This window comes from Crocuta crocuta, unplaced genomic scaffold (assembly GCF_008692635.1).
Source record: "Crocuta crocuta isolate KB4526 unplaced genomic scaffold, BGI_CrCroc_1.0 scaffold124, whole genome shotgun sequence".
NCBI lineage: Eukaryota > Metazoa > Chordata > Mammalia > Carnivora > Hyaenidae > Crocuta > Crocuta crocuta.
The window spans coordinates 3860744-3884343 of record NW_027551573.1 but is presented as its reverse complement, the minus strand read 5'-3'; positions in this window follow the sequence as shown (position 1 = coordinate 3884343).

The window sequence follows — 23600 nt, the reverse complement described above, 5'->3', positions numbered from 1 at the left end:
CCAGCCGATGTCCGTAGGAGATGATAGCCCCGAAAACTAGACCCTCCTCTCCGGCACCATTGCCCACCGCCGATTGATGTGTGGGCCCTGGGAAACGGTCCCAAACCCAGCGAACACGAGCCCTCCCTGGGCAGCAGGTGGTCCGCTTGGCCACGTCTGCGAGGCCCTGTGAGATGACAGAGAAGTGATAGCTGGGGCCGGGGTGGGGGGCAGGTGGGGGGCCGGTGAGCTGGTGTGGTCAGTGAGGGGAGAGCCCCTTCCTTTCCGGAGCGATGAGTCATCCGCGCCGTTGGAAAACATGCCCAAGGAATCCTGCCTGTCATGACGCCTGTGGCTTCTGACCACACACGAAAGATGGTCAGAGGCATTTACAGCTGTTGCTGTGCCCACACTCCCTGAAGGCTCCACTCACTCACCCAACAGAACACCGTGTGTGTGTCTTAATATCACACGTTACCTTGACGGGTCTCTATTACTGACAAGAATCAAAACAAACGCAAGAACGCTGCTAGTCGTGCACGCTGTTTGTGGGTGCTTGTGCCCGGTGTACCTGGCTTCGTGCACAGGTTAGCTAGTCTAATCCTCTTCGTAAAAACTCCAAGGTGCTTTGTGCTACTGTCCCCATAAATGGAGGCTCAGAGGGGCTGGGGACCTGGTCCAAGGTCACACAGCTAACATTCGGCACAGTCGGGACTTGAACCCAGGTCTACACGAATCCAAACCCTCAAATGTTCTGACAGGTATTAACGTCCTTGGTAGGGAAAGGCAGGGGCTGAGGGCGTTAAACCGGGGCTCAGAGACCCACTCCCCATAGTACCACTTAGACCGAAGATCCAGCCTCAGGTTGGTGCCCCATCCGCTGAAGCTAATGGGGACAGCGTCACAAGGGAGGAATTCTGGAGGGGAGACCATCCCCACACCCTGGTGCTCGCCCCCCCCAACCCCCCTCTGTGTGCCACAGCAGCCAATCAATACTGGCTTACATTTTATGAGACAAGGAGTTAACTTGTTCAATTATGGGGGAGACAGCTCTATTCTTTCGTAACAAGTAATCTGAGTAGGAAAATCGATCCTGAGAGGCCCCATGCACGCTGGCTAATTTCATATTATCCTCAGCCAATGGGCGAGCACAGAGTAATGGGGCTGTTGTTGCAGTTCATTATGGGAGGGGGATCGATAGTGGACAATCTGAGGCTCAGTATCCCAGCTGTTGCAGTAACGGGGTGGGGGCGGGGAGCTCAGGGTGGGGAGCACCTCTTCCTTGTCTGTGCCCCCTCCCCAGACACTGCTGATTCCCGCCACAGCCCCTGAGGGAGGAGCACCTCTCGGGATGGAGACCAGGAGATTCCCCACCACCCAAGCCCTGATGTCCCCCAACTGCCAGGCTCCAGGTTGATGGAAAATGGAGGAAGGCGAAGCCTCCCTCACCACAGCCTGGCCCGTGACCCACCACATCTTCCCTGCTGTCCTTGCAAGTGGCTTTTGGACGGAGCTCAGCTCTGGCCTGGCAGTGAATTCGCCTTGGCATCTTGCTGGCCCCGAACAACCAATTCCTGGTTTTCCTCCTAAATACACGGCCGAGCGAGACAGGCGGCCTCTGTCTTCTGGGTGCTCAGCAATGGGGAGATGCTTTCCTTGCCCCCCTGGGTCCTGGGCAGGAGTCTGATCTCCCTGGGGCCGGGGCCTCACCTCCAGACCTCGATCTGACATACGGGTCACCCCAATTTTCTCCCCACAAAGGATTGCTAGTACTGATTCAGCCTTCATCGCCCCGTCTTGCATGGACCCCCCACAAGCATCTTAGCAGCTGGGCTCACACTTATACCAGGCACTGCAACAGCCTCTATAGCTTCAGGGTCGGGTTTATCGTCTGACTATTTGACTGACAGTATTACTTTGTATCTATTATGTGCAAACCCATTTTACATGCGTTGTCTTATTCACCCCTCGTGGTAGCTTCTGCTATTATCCCAATATACAGATGAGTAAATGGAGGCTCGGAGAAGAAAAGCAATGTGCTCAGGTATTAAAGATCAGAGCCAGGATTTGAACTTCTTTGATCTGGCAAGTCTCCAACACAGAAATATACTCTTCAAGGCACTCCAGGAGGTAGGGACCATGTCCTTTTGTTAAAAGTCTCTGTCTTCTCATGGCTGGCAGAGTGCCTGGCCACTTATATATAATGGGTATGATTTTTAAAAATATTAAACTGATATATTTTTATTTGCTGCTTCTCCCATTAAACATGGTCTCCTGCAATCACCACACCATTATGGACTCGGGGGAGTGGGGAAAAGCAATGTTCCTTCTGGGAGGAGAAAGATTTGAAGGAGGAGGAGTCCCTGACACATAAGAAGGGGAATAATGGTAGCCCTTCCTGCCCTGGGCAGTGGGAGTGACAGTAGATAGAAGTCAGGGCACTCCGTGATCACGTGTATTGAAGGCTACCTGTATACCAATATGTAAATGTATTCATATACATTAATTCATATATACAGAAGTTCAACATGCTTTATATTCATTAATTTAGTTCTTAGAATGAGCTTTCGGCTGGGTACAACCGTTATCCCATTTTACAGATGAGGAAACAGAAGACTGGACGTTTAAAGACCTTGCCGGATTTGAAGGCAGGCCCATTAGTTGCAACTGCTAATATCCACAGTGTTATTCTGGAACAGAGGACAGTAGGATATGTCAGAACTCCTCTCTCTGGGCCAAGATCCCAGAGGTGAGGGTGGTGGGCTGAGGGGGAAAAGTGAAAGAAGGAGAGCAGGTGCCCCAATTCTTACTTGGAAATCAGAGAGCACTAAACACGGATGTCCCTGTTTCAAGGTGGGCAATGCGGTACACTTAGCGCGAAGACGCGGTACGGTTAGATGGAGAGAGACGTGAGTTAGCATTCTGTGTCCCTTTATCTCCCATCGGGCACTAGAGGGATCCAAAGTTTCCAACAGGGAATGTGGAACTTTGTCAGCCGTCCCTATTGTGGGCTGAACTGCAACCCCTAAAATTATGTTGAAGTCCTAATCCCCATACCTCAGAACGCAACTGTATTTGGAGACAGGGTCTTTAAAGAGGTGATTAAGCTAAAATGACATCAGAAAGTGGGTCCTATACGACAGGTGTCCTATACGATTAAGCTAAAATGACATCAGAAAGTGGGTCCTATACGACAGGTGTCCTATACGATTAAGCTAAAATGACATCAGAAAGTGGGTCCTATACGACAGGTGTTCCTATAAGGGGAGGAAATTTGGGGACAGAGAAACACAAGGGACCTGCACACACAGAGAAAAGTCATGTGAGCATACAGCAAGCAGGTGGGCATCTGCAAACCAAGGAGAGAGGCTTCAGAAGACACCAAACCTGCCAACACCTTGATCTTGGACTTCCAGCCTCCAGAATTGCAAAAAAAAAAAAAATGTTTAATAACCCAAAACTCTGTTGTTTAAGCCACCCAGCTGGGGGTATTTGTTATGCAGCTTAAGCTGACAGACAGACTTTCAATGAAGCTGCCAAGAAAGGAGCCAGGTGACCTCACTGTGGAGGGCTCAGAGTGAACGGCATAAGTTCAGGGCACGATGGAGGATGTGGCTAAAACCTGGGGTTCCATAGATCAACAAAGCCGAGGTAGGGCTGGCTGGGTCATTAAGGGACCCTCAGGCCCTGACCAAGGCCAGCAAACAGACCATGAGAATAGCAGCCGCAGATGCCAACGGGGCAGCTGGTCACCACACATGGGAAAGGGGACAGAGCCATGGCCCTAAGGCCGTGAGGTGGTCTGCACTCACTCTTCAGAAGAGCTCATGGGCAGTGAGGGAGGGAAAAGGTGAAGTTGTGAGGAGGCTGGGGAGGGTTCTCAGAAGGATGCTGTTCACCGTGAGTACCAAACGTAATGTTTTAAATAATACCACATAAGGACTAATTAACATCTTTGTCCTGGACCAAAGTCAGCAAATGCACTCGTGCCAAATCCAGACTGTCTATTTCTGTCAATAAAGTTTTATTGGGACACGGGCATGCCCATTTGTTTACATATCGTGTACGGCCGCTTTTCTGCTACAACAGCCACGTTGAATAGTTATGACAGCCAACTGAGACTGGATAGAACCAAAGCCTGAAATATTTACTAGCTGGTCCTTTACAGAAAATGTGTGCCAACCTCTGCCCTAGAAACAACATTTCTGTGACAATGGCAGCTGGACTTTCTAGGACAGCTGGAGGATAGTGTGAAGGGTTTCATCTATTTAATCATTTTGACCACTCGGTTGGTCAACAAATATTTTCCCAAGGGACAACCGTGGGCCAGAACCTGTACTAATGATTCAGTAACGAACAGAGTCAGGGTCCCCTCGCCAAGGCACTTATAGTCTTGTGGGGACTCGCGCGTGAAACAAATGATCACACAAATGTGCTGCGCTAGACTGAGGTGAATTCTGTGCTGGAGAATTCGAAAATCTAACCCCTACCTTCTGTCTCCCCAGAAGCAGACACTGGGGTAAGGGCTCATATGCAAATAGTTTATTTGGAAGATGGTCCCGGGAAGTGCCAGCAGGAGAGTGGGGAAAGCGAGGCAGGGAACGGAGGGACCCCACAAAAAGGGTGTAATTGAGCAGGTGAGCTTGTGGCTCTCAGAGGGCTTCCTTCTGTGGGGAAGGCTCTGGGGTACTGACTCCCCATCCGTCATTGGTCGAGGGCTGCTCCCTGGGGCATTAAGTCTCCTGCCCTCGCTGCCCGTCCTCATCTGGAAGACTTGGGGTAACAGGTGATCCCTAAGCAGCCTGACCTGTGCAGAGGTGAATTCAGAGGAGATGAGGGTGTCTGGGGTTAAGGGGGGCATTCAATCTGCCCTCGGGTTGAAGGGAGACTTGGGGACGAGTATCCCTGCAGAGGGAGCCTGTGACTCCTGACCTAGGTCAACAAGCTGCTCCCTCCCTGGGGTCCCCAGCACCCTCTGCTTTAATCAGAGCACCCAACCGGGGAGGTGTGATCGGTTGTTAGTTTGTACAGAATGGGCTGTGCCATATCCAGTATTCTGTTCCCAGAGCCTAGTTCTGTGCCCGGCACCCAGAAGGACCACAGCGGATGGAGGGTGGGCTTCTTCCCAGCTTTCATGAGATACTGAGAGCTCAGGAAAGTTCTATTTGTGTCCAGTGCTTTCTGCAGACACCTCCCACAGATTCCAGGGCTGTATACTAGGGAAGCCCTGCCCACAATAGGGCAAAAGAGTGGGAGTAGCACAGCCTCCTAGGAAGGTCATGGGTACAGAGGAAACACCTATATTAGATTTTATCTGGTTGCTGAAGTTGCTCTGTGGGTCAGGGCAGTGGTTCTCAAAGTGAGGCCTAGGAACCTCTGGGGGTTCCAGAAGCCTACTCATTCTTTTCTTTTCTTTCTTTTTTTTTTTTTTTAAATTTTTTATTTATTTCTAGGAGAGAAAGAGAGTGACAGCATGAGCAGGGGAGGGTCAGAGAGAGAGGGAGTCACAGACTCTGAAACGGGCTCCAGGCTCTGAGCTGGCAGTCAGCACAGAGCCCGACGCGGGGCTCGAACCCACGAACCGCGAGATCATGACCTAAGCGAAAGTCGGACACTTAACCGACTAAGCCACCCAGGCGCCCCCTACTCGTTATTTTCATGTAACACTAAAATATTATTTGCCTTTTTTTAAATTGTCATTTTCTCATGAGTATTTAGGGGAGTTTCCTCAGAGGCTATTCTACATTTATAAAACTGGAAAACACAGACTCGCTTCCTTATTGTTATTGTGTAGATATATAAATAAGTTAACGAATACATATTTCTCATTTTTAATGTGTAACATGGTAAATATCAATAGAAATAACGTACCTAAATAAAAGGTTTGGGGTTCCTCAATAAGAATAATTTTTGAAATGCAAAGGGATCCTGAGACCAAAAGGTTTGAGAACAGCCATGTTCTAGAATTCTTCATCATGTCAATGCTCATCAGAGAGACCATAGTCTACTGCAGAAACAATCACTTTCCCATCCGCCCTTCTGTCTGGCACCAGAATACGTAGGCTTATCCAAACAGATGTTTCCTGCTCATTCTTCGGAGGGGGAGTTTGTGATCCCAAGTAGGGCATAGAATAGAGAGGGGTCGGGCAGTGTTGGTTGCTGTTGAGATGATGATGATGATGATGATGATGATGATGATGATGATGAAGGTGATAGTTATTATTATGATTCACCGCTGCTAGCTTTGCTGCTCAGTGTCGAGTCACTCGACAAGGATATCTGGGGGCCCTGAGGCCTCACCCTGACCTTGGTGCACTAGGCAGGAGGAATACGCCCCCAATGATTCCTCTCCTCCCTAACTGGGGCACAGTTGTTTTTTGTTTCCTGCAAACTGAGAACAGAGATTGATCTAGTGAAAGCGATCAGGCTGTATCACATTCCAGAGGTCTTCCTAGAAGAGCCAGTATTTGTGCATAAATTATGGATTTACAGAATGCCCTTCCTTCTACTGACTCCCTTCTTTACTTAAATAAATTTGCATTGAAAGAGTTTGATGTGCTGCTTCTCATTTTTCCCCTAACTCTCATTAGTGTCCTATTCAATAAAAACTCTTGGTCTCTGCACCCCCTAAAATCCTTTCCTGTCCGGTCTGGTTTGGGGCCTGAGCCCTGATTTCCTCGCCAGGAAATCAAGGCTACTTTGGAGCTGTCCCATGGGGCTGGCGACCGACCTGAATCCTGGTGACCCAGTAGGACCTAGATCGGAGGTTCCTTTCCACAGGCCAGGGACCTGCCGCTAAGTCTTGCCTCTCACAGCATGGTTTTGGCCTCACTTCCACGCTAAGATCCCAGACTCATTCCTGAAGAGTCAGAAGGGTTGATGAACAGGAAGAGGCGGAGCTGAGGAAGCTGAATGTGGGGAGGAGCGGGGAGGAGGAGGAGCTGGCAGGGAGGATGGAGGAGGAAGGGAGGAGGGCAGAAACTGACTTCCCCAGCCGGGGGCCCTCGGTGCCCTAGGCTCTGCCCCTTCCCCTCGCCACCCAGCATCCACTCAGACCTTGGCTCCCCTTCCAGAAATGCCCAACGGTTCACACTTAATTACTTCATAAAAAACTGGAAAGTAGAAGAGGAAGAGTTAAATGTTCTCCTAAAAGGAGGAAGCTGTAGCTAATCCCAATTAGGAGGAAGTCCCAGGCTATTGAAACGCTACAATCCAATTACATCAGGTAAAATGAATTACTCCGTTAATGCTGACTTATTATGAAGACACCTTCTTATTGCTCTCATTAATAATCTTTAGACATCATTTTAGCACATATTGGCTGCAATAACATTTCTATTAGCATCATGGTGGAGCAGGGCTGACAATTAAAATAAAAAATAAATCAACCCAAGGAGCGAACAAACGTAATTATAGTTCAGAAAGAGCTTTTATGTGTATTTGATTAGTCAGTGGAACAGCGCCTCCTTTCTTGCCTTGAATTTGTGTCAGCCCCAATCCGTGCAAACTGCTGGGGTCGGAGGGGAAAAGCTGAGGGGCCTACGGGTGTGAGACAGAGACAGAGATGGAGAGACAGAGATAAGGGAGCTTGTCAATCAGGGAACCGTTGGCATCCTAGTTCGGGGCGCTCTCCGTGCCCATGTATAAGCTCCTTCCCTTCTCCAGGTCTCTGTTTCCCCATTTCTGAAACTGGAATTTGGAGACATTTATAATTTCCAGAATGTATCGACTATAGTCTAGAGGGCTATAAAATTTTCCTGCAGTGGAGGATTGAAGATCTCCAATACCCAGTGCCAGATGGCAGAAGCCTAAGAAGAAGAAACATTGTTTCGGCCAAAACAGCTGCTCTATGCCCAAAGCTCGGTTTCTTCTAGAATAGAGGTTCTCAGCTGCGTGGTGTGTCCCCCAGGAGACAGTTGTGATTGTCGTGACCTGAAGTGGGCTTGGGAGGTGTTACTGGAACCTTGTGGGTAGAGCCTAAGGGTGCTGCAGAACATCTACAATGCTCAGGACATTATCTGACCACAAGCATCAGTGTTGCTGAGTTGAAAACCCATGTTCTAGATCATTCTCAGACCACATATTTTTGCACAGCTGGAATCAGAGTGCCAGGGCAGCCTTAATGGATACCAAGCCTCTTTGGCCTCTTTGGTGAGATAATCTCTAAATACCAAATGAAAAGTCAGCAGAGGAGTACACTAACCTTAAATACAGTAACTAGCAAATTCTCAAATAATTGTATATTTGTTCTCCACTCATTATATATGTAGGCATATATCAGCCCGTGTCCATCAGTGCCCTTAGCTTCAACCCTCTATTCAGAATATACATATGTATGTAATGCCACACACACACACACACACACACTGCCTCATATATATGCATACACAATGCTTCATATATACATACATGTATAATATCATCCTGTGTTGTGCGTTATGTGTGTGGAAGTACTTGTAACCTAATGACCTTCTAAGGTAGTGTGAAGGAAGAGGTAAGATACTCTAAAGTAATTACAGATCAATAAAAAAGCACAGCTAAGAAGTCCTTGGGGAAACTGCCAAGTCTGGGATTTTGCCTGTGTCTTCCGGAGCTCTGAATTTGATGGAAGTCCTGCAGAGATTTCCTAAATATTTCCCTTATAATTCTTTTTGAAACATAGTTTTTGCTATTTTTAAAAGTAATTTTTTTAATCCCTACAACCCTCCAGATGCTGGATACCAAATTTAATACACCCAGGACCACCAAATCATTCGTTTGCTCTGGAAAGGACCTGAAGGTAAGCCTCTCCTTCCGGGTCTGTATAATTGAAGAGCCACCTGGAATTTGCAAAGTGAGCAATTAATAACTACTTATCTGAGGGAATCTGGATTTCCCTGATAACAATATTCAGGATGAGGCTGGATGTGAGACTAAAATACAACTTGTCACTGTCAGCCATCATTTCTAATTTCAAATGGGGAAGGGAGTCCATCAAAAGAACCTTTACTGTAATCCTTGATTGACTTTTAAAACTTAAATATTGCATTTTACTTCCTTAAAATTTTTTTAATGTTTATTTCTTTCTGAGAGAGACAGAGAGACAGAGAGTGAGCAGGGGAGGGGCAGAGAGAGAGGGAGACACAGAATCCAAAGCAGGCTCCAGGCTCTGAGCTGTCAGCACAGAGCCCAACACGGGGCTCGAACCCACAAACTGCAAAACTATGACCTGAGCTGAAGTCGGACACTTAACACACTGAGCCTGCCAGGCGCCCCTTAATGTTGCATTTTAACTTGGTGTTAGTGTTTGATTGCTGCCTAGCACTTACCAGAAACATAAAACAACATATATTTATTATCACACAGCCTCCAGGGCTCTAAAGTCTGGATCGAGCGTTGGGTTCTATGCACAGGGGCTCACGAGTCTGCAACCAGATGTCAGCTGCAGCTTGGTTTGGTGTCTTCTTCCAAATTCATTCAGGTTGTTCAGGGAAAGCAGTTTCTTAACAGGACTGAGGTTTCTGTTTTCTTGTCGGCTGTCAGGAAAGGCTCACTATCATGAGGTTTTATGTTATCTTCCTGTAAGAAAAAGTCTGATGGGAGCGCCTGGGGAGCTCAGTCGGTTGAGCATCCGACTTCAGCTCAGGTCATGATTTTGCAGTTCATGGGTTTGAGCCCCACATCAGGCTCTGTGCTGACAGCTCCAGCTTGGAGCCTGCTTCGGATTCTGTGTCTCCCTCTCTCTCTGCTCCTCCCCTGCTCATGCTCTGTTCTCTCTGTCTCTCAAAAATGAATAAACATTAAAAAATATTTTTAAATACCTGATGTGTTAGGACTGGGGATGAGACTCCTGGGGATGAGCTCTGCTCTGCCTCCTCCCCACACATGCATCCTTATAAACAACAGAAAATTGTTTTCAAATTTTAAAACTTTATATTTTCAGACTGTAGTCTTATTTTTCTACAACAGAGTTTACATGCTTTGCCCAATTAATCCCCATACTCAGCTCCACACTGGCCATGTCAACATTTAAAATTTTTTTTCACATTTATTTTTATTTTTGAGAGACAGGGTAAGACAGAGTGCAAGCCAGGGAGGGGCAGAGAGAGAGGGAGACATGGAATCCGAAGCAGGCTCCAGGCTCCGAGCAGTCAGCATAGAGCCTGACATGGGGCTTGAATTCATGGACCGTGAGATCATGACCTTAGCCGAAGTCAGACGTTTAACCGATTGAGCCACCCAAGTGCCCCACTGCGTCAACATTTTTAAACCTCTCTGGATTCTGGATTAATTACCCACTGCTGCGTAACAAAGTACCCCCAGAATCCAACAGCTAAAGACCAAAAGCATACTTTGTGCCACACGGTTTCAAATAGTCAGGAATCCAGCAGCAGCCTCGCTGGGGTTCCAGCCCAGGGTCATGCCGTCAGCCAGGGCTGCACACATCCGAAGGTTTGACTGGGGCTGATGTATGTGCTTCCACACCCACTCCTTTAGATGTTGGCAGGAGGCTTTCCCGGCCAAATGAGCCTCTCTGTAAAATAGAACTACGTGTGACATGGCAGGTGGCTTCTCCCAAGCAAGGTACCTGAGAGAGAACACATCATATGTAAGAAATAAAGCATATGAGCAAACAATACAGACGGAAACAAAGAGCCTTTTAGAACTTAATCTTGGCAGTGATGTATCATCACCTCTGGCACAGCTGACTGGTCAGACAGACCAGGACTGGTACAGTGTGGGAGACGACAGCCCAACCAGGAGGCAGGGAGCATGTGGGGCCATCTTGCAGGCTAGCTGCCTTCTACCCATGCCTCAGTATTCATCTTTAAAATGGGGTTAATGATGTCTCAGTAACTTAATATGAGTAATAGCAGTTAGGATCATTTCTGGTGCCTAACAGGCACTAAATAGACATCACTTATTGTTATTATCACTATCAATCTTTTAAAAATTTTTTTAATGTTTATTTATTTTTGAGACAGAGAAAGAGTATGTGAACAGAGGCGGGTCAGAGAGAGAGGGAGACACAGAATCTGAAACAGGCTCCAGGCTCTGAGCTAGCCATCAGCACAGAACCCGATGCGGGGCTTGAACCCACAAACCACGAGATCATGAACTGAGCCAAAGTCGGACGCTTATCTGACTGAGCCATGCAGGTGCCCCACTGTGGTTGTTTTTTATAATGTAGCTAAAATATTAATTATAAATAGAACTTCAGCTTCCATCAATACTTGTTGACCTATGGGACAGGTCTATTGCTTTTTTAAAAATGTAATGTTTATTTATTTTTGAGAGACAGAGAGACAGACTGTAAGCAGGGAAGGGCAGAGAGAGAGGGAGACACAGAATCCAAAGCAGGCTCCAGGCTCTGAGCTGTCAGCACAGAGCCCAACAAGGGGCTCGAACCCACAAACTGCAAGATCATGACCTGAGCTGAAGTTGGACGCTTAACCGACTGAGCCACACTGGTGCCCCTATCACTATCAATCTTGCTCAGCTGGTAAGTTGAAGAGTACAGGACCTCTGAGCTTGTAAAAAGCCTATAAAAATACATTTAGACAAGAATAAAACTTATAGGCACCAAAATATGAAAAGAAAACTACAGAAGTAAAGCTAATGTATGCCAGACCTCTACTCTTGCATAGAGTAAGCTGGTGATCTAAGCTGGTAGTAGATCACCCTTTCATGAGAGTGACTAGAAAAACTGGATAAATATTTTTAGAAATTCTGCTTGAAGGGCTTTAGAGACATACCAAACAACTGAGACCTGAGGGACCATGATCCCAAAGAGAAGTGAGCTCATTGAGGTGAGCCTAAAGTTCTCCACCGTTTTTCCCCTCCACGTATCTGCCAGTGCTTAACTGGTAGCAATGGAGAGGCTGAGACCTAACCTTAAGGCATCTCAATTTGCATTAGGATGACCTGTATCCACTCTAATTGCTTTCTAGAAAATAAACTCTCTGAAGAAAAGAAGACATCAGCCAGAACCTCTATAATTGTTTACACACAATATATAGTTATTCAATAAAAAATTACCAAACATACCAGGAGGCAGGATGAAAACAAAAATAAGAAAAACTACTGAACAGGCTCACAGGTAATCCAGATATTGGAGTTATCCAAGTGGAACTTTAAAATGACTGTGATTCCTCTGTGAAAGAACATAGACCTTTCTAGAAAGAATTCTAATTCAAGAGAATTTAACCAAGGAACTAGAATCCGCATTTAATACACCAAACAAAAACTCTAGAGGTGGAAATTACAGTAGCTAAAGTTAGGAACTTCATAAATGGGTTTATCAGATTAGACACAGCTAAAAAGAGGATTGATGTTCTGGAAAGTATGGGGGTAGAAACTATCCAGTCTGAAAATATCCAGAGAGGGAGAACAATGGAGAAAAGTGAAAAGGCAGTCTTTGAAAAGATAATGGCTGAGAAGGTGACAAAACTGCAAAAGATATCAAGAGATACATTCAAGACGTGCTGATATCAAGAGATACATTCAAGATGTGCTGTGAACTGCAAGCAGAATTAAATACAAAGAAAAACACATCATAAAATAACTGTTGAAATCCAAAGATGAGACAAGAATCTTAGAAGCATCTAGGGAGATAAATAGATAAATAGATACAGATACAGATACAGATACAGATATAGAGATGATATAGACATTGATATGGATAGACATCCACGTATATATATTCACACACACATGTGCACATGTGCATTATGTCACCCAGGCAAGTGCATCTCAACCAAACCCTTAGATAGTTACATTTCACTTATATTAGATGGGAATTGAGTATACCAGCTGGTATGAGGCCTACACTCTGCCAAGATTCAAATCCATATCAGTAAACCCCGAATCCACTGCTGTCTCTGGTATTCTGTGCCACTTCCTACAAGCCGCTTTCCCTCTCTGCTCCCCACCTCCTCACCTGTCAGTTGTCCATCCCCCAAGATTGTTATAAAAAGTAAAGTTACTACATATGAAAGTGTTGTGTAAACTGTAACTCATGCTTAAAAGGTAAGATTCCTCTTCTCCAGGAAGCCCTCCCTGATACGACACCTCTAGAATCACTCTTGCAGTTTAAGACTCCTCTGTGATGCTCCCATCATATTTATTCTTCTGCAGCTCTGTACTGACATTGTCTTTAATGCACAACTGTCCCCACTAAAAGAGAAACTAATGTGGCAGAGTAAAGCCTTAAGTCGATATTCACAGGGTCCAAACATAGTTTTTAAATTAAATGCAGACTGACCAAGTTAGAGTGCGGTGAAATTTCTGGGTGATCACTCCATATTAGGCACTAGCCTGACAGTTTGGAAGCATTTTCTCATGTAATCTTCCCAACAGCCCAAGGGCGATGCTATTATTATACCCATTTTATGGATTAAAAAAAAACCCAACAACTCAGAAAAGTGAAGTGAGACATGCAGAGTCAGCTAGCTAGGAAGCTTAGGAGCCAGGGTTGGAGTCCACATCCATCAGACATTACTCTTAATCATTCTGTTCTTCCACTTACTGTGGGCTAGCCCCTGTGACCTTCTGGGAAAAGTACAAATTTTTACATCCTCCCGAGGAGATGGGTCCTGAAATCTTCTCAGGAGCACACATGGCTAGGAGACCCCAGAGAGGGACTGCCCAGGACCTCTCGCAGCACCCAGTTGCAGCGGCTGTGAAAATGCACCGGAACTCAGAGCCGAAGGGCGCTCAGCATGAGCTCCCCTTATCCCATCCTACGGAAGAGAAATCAAAAGCCTGTCTCTTGGTCCAAAGCTTAAGGTTAAAGAAAAAAATCCCTAGCCACAGGTAGTTAAGTGATTATAAACTGTAAAAATAAATCAACCTGATATAATTGCTCCAAGGAAAAAGATGACCAACATATTTAAAATGTCCATGGTGCCCCCTCTCCCATCTCCATTTGGCTTCCTCTAATTACCTTCACATTTCATTTCCATCAGCAGGATGACCTGTATTTCCTTTGAGAAGTGCTGAGGAGGGGGCCTGGCTGAGGAGCAAGGCCCCTCGTGATAAATCAGGCTCGCCATTAGGAGTGAAGTGCTCATCTCGGCAGCGCTAAATGCAGGATTTATAAAGATGTCTCCGCCATCCAGCCCAATTGTGGACACCATAATAAATTCATGAACGAGTGCCAGGGTAGCGCACTTCATTATGTGCGAGGCTCCTGGCCATTAATCTAGCCGGGCGGCGGGCAGGATTCCTGAGGAAGGGAGACAAATTTATGCGGCCCAAACTTACTCATTCCATTATGGATTTAATCGGCCCAGGCTCCGGGCTGCACAGAGGCGAGGGGACCATTTTTTACACTTTGGATCAAGTGTTTGTAACTCCCTGTTGTGTCCTATTTCTTCCACAATAACGCCCTAATTTTACCCTTCACACAGCTCTCTGGGAAAAGTCTTCCAGAGACCGTCCTTGCTGCCACTTACCCTGGATAAAATATTTATACAATCAATTGACAGAGAGCATTTTCCCTTAAATGTTCTATTAACATGGAAATGCTCATATGCAAAATGGGCCCAGGAGCCGCTCTAGATTCTTAACCCTTTACTTTGCCACAGGAAAGTTTGGCCAAGGGCAGAGAGAAGAGAGAAAAGCCTGGGTCACACATTGATGTCATCGTCTCCATCTTCTTGGGTGTCGCATGCCTGCATGATGTGTGTTCAACGTGTTTGCCCATGCACGCTCCGTCATTTCTACTATGAAATTAGGAATTCCCTTGGCATCCCCTTAGACCTAGACTCCAGACAATGTCTAGAAGCTATGTCTAGAAGCTGCCAGATGTACACCATGCCTGCAGTGTTCTGCTAAAATGAAAACGTGCCAGTTTCTTCGTGCCTACAGCAAGACTTGCAAGTACTTGGCCTATGGGTTGACATTTCCTGCACACGAGACTGCATACTTTTTTTTACCCAAGCCCAAATTAGGTTTCAGAATCCTTCTCAACACAGGCTGATAATACCAACCCATCTCCATCGAGAAGGATAACAATGATCGCCTCGCTTATGTAGTGCCTACGATGAGCTGGCAGCATGCTCAGTGATTTACATGAGCTGACTCCTTTCACCTCCATGGTGGCCCTACAAGGTACGTACTGTTCTCACCCCCACGTTAGAGATGGGCTGGGGAGCGACAAGGTGGATAAATATGACCGGAAGCGCGCAACCGGTGAGCGGTACATTCCTAGCCCACGCAGACTCTGGGGAGCAGCACTGGAGGCCTTCCCTGATTCACTAGACCCTTTCCCCAAGTATCGCACTGATATTGCTAAACCGACCTAAGGATTCATCCAAAGGGAGATTTAGGACCTTCATGGCACCATCCTTCACATCAGTAGACCCCCAACAGGTGCAACGAGGTTTGATCTTGGGACACTTAGGATGTTTTGACCTGAGACCTAATTCTGACTCCAAGGTGACAACAGTCTTTGGGCCATTCAGTCAATTACAAGATCCCACTAGAGCAATACCAACAGCTTCAACAAACATTTTTGAGACCTACTATGTGTCAGGCCCCATGTGAAGCCTGGACCATGCTGGGGGTGGAGACACAAGAGTGAGTAAGGCCTGCCCCTTTCCTTCGAGGAACTTACCATCTTTCACGGCAATAAATGGCAACTAATGGGGTGCCTGGTGGGCTCAGCTGATAGAGAACATGACTCTTGATCTGAAGGTTGTGAGTTTGAGCCCCAGGTTGGGTGTAGACATTACTTTTAAAAAATAAAATAAAATAGCAATATAATAAGCTCTATAAAACCTGTGCTATGAGTACACAGAGCAGGAATAAAGACATAGGAGGAAAGTGTGAACAGGGAAGATGACAACATTTAAGTGGAGCTTCAGAGATAAGCAGGATTTCGCCAGGTGTACTGTGTGGTGGGCAAGAGCGAGAAGGGCATTCCAGGCAGCGGGCATGGCAATGGAGACGCGACTTAGTGTGATCTGCTTGGGAATGGCAAACAGAAAGATGCTCACAAGAGCATCTAGAACCTATAATTCCCAGCCCTAGAACGCAGTGTCTGCCTATTCGAATGAAGCTCCTAGTGGTGTGGGGGAACCATGTGGGGACAAGAAGAACCCTACAAACTTGCAGACCAGGAAAGAGAACTCAGAGGGAAGAGAAGGGACCCCCATCTGGGTTCACTGGAGCCCTTCAAGATAAAAGTCAGCCGGAGTTGTACCGTAGGGTGGGTCAGACTGGAACAGCATACCAACATGCCATTCTCTTGGGCTGGGAATGGCATTTGAGACAAGTGTGCTGGCGAAGACAGAGCTGAACAAAGATAGTCAAAAACTCTTTGTGTCTGGGGAGAGGTTTCTCAAGAAGCAAGGGAAAAGCCAACATGGCAGATGATCAAAACCTACTGAGAAAGGAAAGAGAGCAACATTCTGAAGAGACAAAGGATGAACAGGTCTTTGAAAACACAGTCCACAAGCAGGGGATTATGATTCTAGGGAACTCTCGGGTGCCCTGAAGAGCACTAAGATCCACTAAGATACGGTGCCCATGAAACTAGAATATTACCACGCTCTAAGAAGAGTAGTAGCCACACCAACAGAATGAGATGCACATCAATATAAACGAGATCAAGAACTCTTTGGAAATGGAAATGCTCTCGCAAAATTGAATTCCAGGTTTCATACAGGAAAGAGCAGGATTAGTATGTGACCATCAAGTCATGGGATGGAGAACAGGCTGGAGAAACTCTCCAGAATGTAGAAGAAAGGAAACAGTCATTGATAAGGATGCAAGGAGAGGGAGAAATGCGGAGAAAATACAAACACGGGTGAAGGGAATTGTCCCTACTTTTTTGTTATAATTTGTTAGTTGGTGGAGTGGTGCTTAAGCCCCTATAATCTAAATAGTTTGTCACAAAAACAGATTCCTCAGGGTGTATTCCTGCCCACAGTATGTAGCTACAAGCCCATACAGAGCTGGGCCAGAAGACAAGTGAATGGTTATAACCCCTCAAAATCATCAGTCCTCTCTCCAATGTCCAAAGTTGAGTATTGGTTACCTATTGTGAGGCACCCAACTATCCCCAAACTAGGTGGCTTTAAAAACCACTTAATGGGGGCACTTGGGTGGCTCAGTTGGTCAAGCGTTCAGCACTTGATTTCAGCTCAGCTCCTGATCTCATGGTTCGAGAGATCAAGCCCCACATTGTGCTCAGTCCTGACAGTGAGGAGCCTGCTTGGGATTCTCTCTCCTTCCCTCTCTCTCTGTCCCTCCCCTGCTTGCACAGTCTCTCTCTCAAGATAAATACATAACATTTTATAAACAAACAAACAAATAAATAAACAAGAGAAAAAAGCTTTCTCTTGCTCAGGATTCTGTGGGAAGGGATTCAGACAGGGCTCAGCTCGACAGTTCATCTCCAAGTCACATGATGTCAGCTGGACTGGAGGGTTCATTTCCAAAATGCTTCTCCACTCCCACATAGGCGACCTGGTGAATGGCTGGTGGACTGGGCTCAGTGGGGTCCCTTTCATTCACCATGTAGCTCAAGCTTTGTCCACGAGGAGTAGGAAAGTCATACTTCCTCTATGGCCAGTTAAAGCACCAAGAACGAGTGTTCCAAGAGACAGGAAGTAGAAGTGGCCTGGGCTCAGAAGCCGGCACAGAGTCTTCTACCCCATTCTACGGGTCAAGCAGTCAGAGAACCCACCCAGGTTCAAGAGGAGAAGACATGGAACCCCAGCTCTCCATGGGAGGAGCATCAAAACTCACAGATGTCTTTAATCTGCTACAGTTTATTACATGTGACTCTCTCTCTCTTAGGAGATTCTTGAAGAAAAATGATACAAGGAAGGTGATAAATGTGAAGAAAGTACATGTTTCTGTCCCAGGAAACTCCTCAGTCCTTCATAAAACTAAACTCCTGGCAGGTGCCTCCCTGAAGCTCGCTAGACTTGCCTGAACCCCTCGGGAGCCTGTGGTTCAAACTTAAGCGAGAGCTCTTTCTTGAAAGTTTAACGGTAAAAACTTAAATTTGTTTTTTAGAAAGAAAGAAAGAAAACTTTCCAAATCCTAAGAGAAGAAAACAGGAAAAAGAGAAAACAAAACCAAACCTGTGAGGATTACAGCAGAAGATCAATGAGCATATCATTTAAAATGGAAAACACAGGGGCCCCTGGGTGGCTCAGTAGGTTAAGTGTCGGACTCTTGATCTCAGCTCGGGTTATGATCTCATGATTCATGGGATCGAGCCCTATGCTAACAGCTGGAAGCCTGCTTCGGATTCTTTCTCTCCCTCCCTCTGCCCCTCCCTTGCTCGTTCTCACGTGCGCTCTCTCTCTCAAAATAAACTGTTTTTTTAAAAAAGAACATTAAAAAATTTTTAATGTTTTATTTATTTTTGAGAGAGAGAGAGAGAAAGGGCAAGCAGGGGAAGGGAGATACAGAATCTGAAGCAGGCTCCAGGCTCTGAGCTGTCAGCACAGAGCCCGACGTGGGCTCGAACCCACAAACCGTGGGATCATAACTTGAGTGCAAGTCGGGCCCTTAAGCCATTGAGCCACTCAGGTGCCCCCCCCCAAAAAAAAGAACATTTAAAAATATACGTAAATAAAATGGAAAACACAAAATAAAATAAATGTGAACAAACATGTTAGCTCTGAAAATAAAATTCGTATTCCCCAGGCAATACCAACCTACGAGGGCAGAAATAGGGCTCCGGATGTTGTCATTACCCATGTGTTTCTCGTGCTTCCAGGTGCGGGCTCCAAATATGTACCTTTCAACTTGCTGAGTTGTTGTTGAGTTTCCTTGGAGAATCCCTCGTGGGCTTATTACCAAATCCAACCAGCTGCCCGACTACATACCGCAGGCTCCAGTGCTCCCCACCCAAGCACCCACAGGCCCCGTTGACTACGCTTGCTAGATGGAGAGACACACACAGCCCCCAAGGTCTTTCAGGTGCTGGGGCTACATGGCGTGTGTGGGGCTACATGGCGAAAGGTGGGAGGAGGTTTGTGTTTTCTCTTGGGGGCCAGGTGCCTCAGGTGGGCTCTGAGATAAGGCTGCCTGACGGGTTGCGTCCCACAGAGCTGGCGGTGGGGTTAGCGCCATCTTCTGGCTCTCTCTCTCTCTCTTTTATCTCTCTCTCACTCTTCCTCTTTCCCATCCCCATCCTACTGCCTCACCACATCTGTCACACAAGACCCCGCGGAGAGCTCCAATGGGAAACATGAGGAAGAAAGATCATTCTGTCCTAGATTTAAAAAAAAAAACAAAAAAAAACCCACTTCCCCTTCCCAACCTCTAGGGACTTGCCTGTTTAGCTTTTTCCCAGGGGCTCTTCGGCTCTTCTGGAGAAAGAATACGTCCCCAGGGCATCCCTCTGCTGTCCTCTGAACACCCCTGAGAGGCTGCAGGTGGGCCCAGACCCTTCCATAGCTAACCAAAGCTAACCATAGCTCCCAGCGTATGTAAATGAGTTTAAATCCCCCACTAAAAGACTCACAGATGGGAACAAAAGTAAAATTCGACTACATTCTACTTCTTTGAACCAGACCTATAAAAAAAATGAGAACAAGGAGTCTTAAAAAAAGACATTATAAAAGGACAAATTCATACAAAAAGAAAGCAAAGGATAATCCAAGTCTTGAAATTAAAGAATGTCATTTAATTATGACAAGAATAAAATCTCCAATGAAGATAGCATAGAGTTCTATATGAACCTTTAAAATATTTAAATGCTTTGGAAACGTACGAAGGACCCGACAGAGACGCATTTGTGAGAAGGTTAATCACCCTCAGCTGCCTGCAATACATCAACGGAGAAAACATGAATAATACAGTTACTGAGACTAAAGATATATAGCATATCCAACTTTGTTCCCTATAAATACTTTCTCAAGTGTTAGTAGAACGTTTTCAAAAGCTTTCCATGTACTGCACTATCGAGAAAACCTCGATGAAAAGGAAAAGTTTACAGGCCAAATTCCCCTATAGAACCCAACCAAATGGCAACAGTGCTAATAGCCGCAAAGAAAATACTAAAAACTTGGATAATAAGTAAATAAGTAAAAAATTCTCATAAATAGTTATTGAGTCAAAAGGGAAATAAAAACCTTGGTTGCAGACTATTTAGACAACAATAAAATGAGAACAAAACAATGCATTGTCAGAGCCCGTGGGTCACTGCCAAAGTTACACTTAGGGAAAAGAAATGCAAAGCAATACATTGTTTTATTATTAAACAAGAAAGAATCACAATAAATGAATTAAATGTTTGTTTCCAGAATTTAACAACTGAACAACAAAACAAGGCTAAGGAAAGCTGGGTACAAATTCAACGGGTAAAAACGAAAAAGAGACGGCGCAGTATAAATGCATAAGGTGACTCATTAAAGCTGTAAGAAAACAGACTTCACACCGGCCAATTCAATAATAAAAAGGAAAGCAAGAATAAACTCCCTGGAAACGAGCAAGGGAAAGTAATAAGAGATAAGAGCTTTTTTTAATGAAATAATGAAAAAAAATTACAAAATAAAATAAATATAATAATGAAGTCCTTTCTAAGTAGAAAAGTAAAAGTAGAGGAGCACCTGGAGTAAGCATCTGACTTTGGCTTGGGTCGTGATCTTGTGGTTCATGGGTTGGAGCCCCGCATCCGGCTCTGTGCTGACAGATCAGAACCTGGAGCCTGCTTCAGATTCTGTGTCTCCCTCTCTCTCTGCTCCTCCCCCACTCACGCTCTGTTTCTCTCTCTCTCAAAAATAAACTTTACCAATAAAAAAAAAAGTAAAACAAGAAAGCATAGAGGAAAAAAATTATATGTTACATATAAACAAGAAAAGTTTCTTTAATTCCAAAAAATTAAAAATCAAAAGCATACAACAATCTAAGAAAAAAAATTTTCAACACATACAGTGGACAGATCATCTAAATTAATAAGGATAATATGAGCACTCTATAGAAAATGGGGAAAGAATATGAATAGGCAACTCAGAGGATAACTATAAATGCCCAATATATATGTAAAAAAAATGTTTAATCTAAATAATAATGAAAAAATAAAAAACAAAACAGCCAGCCAGATATTTGAAAGGTAATGGCCAGAGTTGGTAAAGGTCATAGATAGGCAAACTGGCTTGGAAATAAGGACCAAAAAGCCTTAAAACATTCATAACCTTTTTAAAACTGCTTTCTGAGAGAGAGAGAGAGAGAGAGAGAGAGAGACAGCATGAGCAGGGGAGGGTCAGAGAGAGAGGGAGACAGAGAATCTGAAACAGGCTCCAGGCTCTGAGCTAGTTGTCAGCACAGAGCCCGACGTGGGGCTCAAACCCATGAACTGTGAGATCATGATCTGAGCTGAAGTGGGACGCTCAACCAACTGAGCCACCTAGGTGGCCCAAAATATTCATAACCTTTGGCTTATCAATTCTTTTTCTAAAAATATATACTGAGAAAATAATCATGTATTGTATACATATTTACAAAGCTATACAATTATAGCATTATTTATAAGAACAAATAGTATTAATTAATTTCTAACAATAGGGAATTAGACAAATAACTTATGGTAAATCCATAAAATATTATGCAGTGCTTAAATCCCATTTATGAAAAATAATGACAAAGTCTCATGTTTTATTAAACAAACTGTGGAACCAACCAAACTATAGAACGTTTATAGACGAAAATATTCAAAGGAACTTGAAATCCACGTGATTTTTATGTTTTAAATTTGCTTCACTGTGTTTTTCAAATATTCTAAAATTAACACATATGTATCTTTGGGATCAAGTTAAATTCAATATTCAGTTAATTTGCCTGAAAAATCTCAGTGCAATGGACAGTTTCTAAGAAAATATAATTGATCAAAATTGACTTGAGGCATTTCAAAACTATCAAAAAGTTGCCTTTGAAGAAATCTTCAGAGCTAGCCTGTCTTAATATATGAATACTTTCTCGGGGCACCTGGGTGGCTCAGTGGGTTAAGTGTCTGGCTCTTGGTTTTGGTTCAGGTAATGATATCACAGTTTGTAGATTTAAGCCCTGCATCGGGCTCTGTGCTGACAGTGCTGAGCCTGCTTGGGATTCTCTCTCTCCCTCTCTCTCTCTGCCCCTCCCCCACTGACATTGTGTCTCTCCCTCTCTCAAAATAATAAACATTTAAAAATTAAAAAAAAAAAAAAGAATACTTTCACCCTTCCTGGGGGTCAAATTACCTCCATACTAATCATCTTCCCAAAGTTAGAGACGGTTAAAAAGCTTCCTGATTCATTTTACAGTAAGTAAAATATGACATAACACAGAAATCCATAACCAATCACACTTGTAAATATGGGCTTTTAAACGTTTTCTATAAAAAAACAACAAAAACAAACAAAAAACAGAAACAAAAACAAAAAACTAACAAATTGAAACCAGCAGTGTGTTAAAATACAACGAACCAAATATGATTCCAAATATTAGTTATCTCAGGAATTGAGGAAAGGGTTTAAATTAGTAACATTATTAGGACAGAAATCTACATCGATAAATCGAAGGATAAAACCATCCAATCATTTCAATAGATGCCAAATAGGAATTGGATCAAATTCAACATCCAGTACCTAGTAACCTGGAGAAAGAAGTGTACTTCTGTTCTGGGTTGAAGTCTGGGATAGTAGTTAGAAACATGTCTGGCATCGAATCCATGGATATGAATCCTGACTTTCTCAACTTGCCAGAGACAAACAGTATAATCTTGATTATGCTGGAAGGTCTCGCCTTCATCAGACAGTTTTTTGAAGATGGCACAATGTCGACCTAGAATAGCCAAGAGAAAAGTATATGCGACGCTCTTGAGAGAAGAGTTCTTGGGCTGAGGAAAGACACCAGTTCACTTTGCAATGAACATCCCTTTCTGCTGCTTGGAAACTTAAAAAAACAATTTTTTTATCATGAACAAGTATGATCTGTTCTATTAAAAAGAAAGGTAGAACTGTATTGGGACAGCCAACGGCAGGTTTTTGGGGTAACATGAATAATTTGGAAATTTTTAATTAAAGAGGAAAAGTTCTAATTTAGATTAAAAAGTACGATATATGAAATACTTGTGAATACGACAATATGCTTGGGTGGCATTTTCTGCTGAGGAATTTAGTGGGAAAATGTGTATGTGTCTGTGTGTGTGCCCGTGTATATCTGTGTCTGTGTGTGCATGCATGTGCGCACACGCACACGCGCGTGTGTGTGTGTGTGTATAAGGATTGGGCAAGTGTAAATAAAACAAGGATGGTCATGTGTTAAAATTTTTTAAAGGATATAAATCCTTATGTAAAGGTTTTTTAAAGGATGGATATATATGAGTCCATTATACTATTCTCTATAAAGAGTTAAACAGCAAAAGACTAGGTTTAGAGAAAACCTAATAGCATATAAATTATAGCTCCAAATTAATAATTGCAAAAATAATTTATGTCTGACTTGATTTATTCACGGTTATTTCCATTTGGCATCATAAAAATTACTTGTTTAAATTAGAATGTACAATTTCAATTTGAAAAATAAAGATTTTGAAAAATAATTCAAAACAATGAACTGAAAAATTATTAGAAATAATTAAATTACAATGTAATTAAACTACAGTAAGGTAGCAGAATTCATAACAAAATGCATAA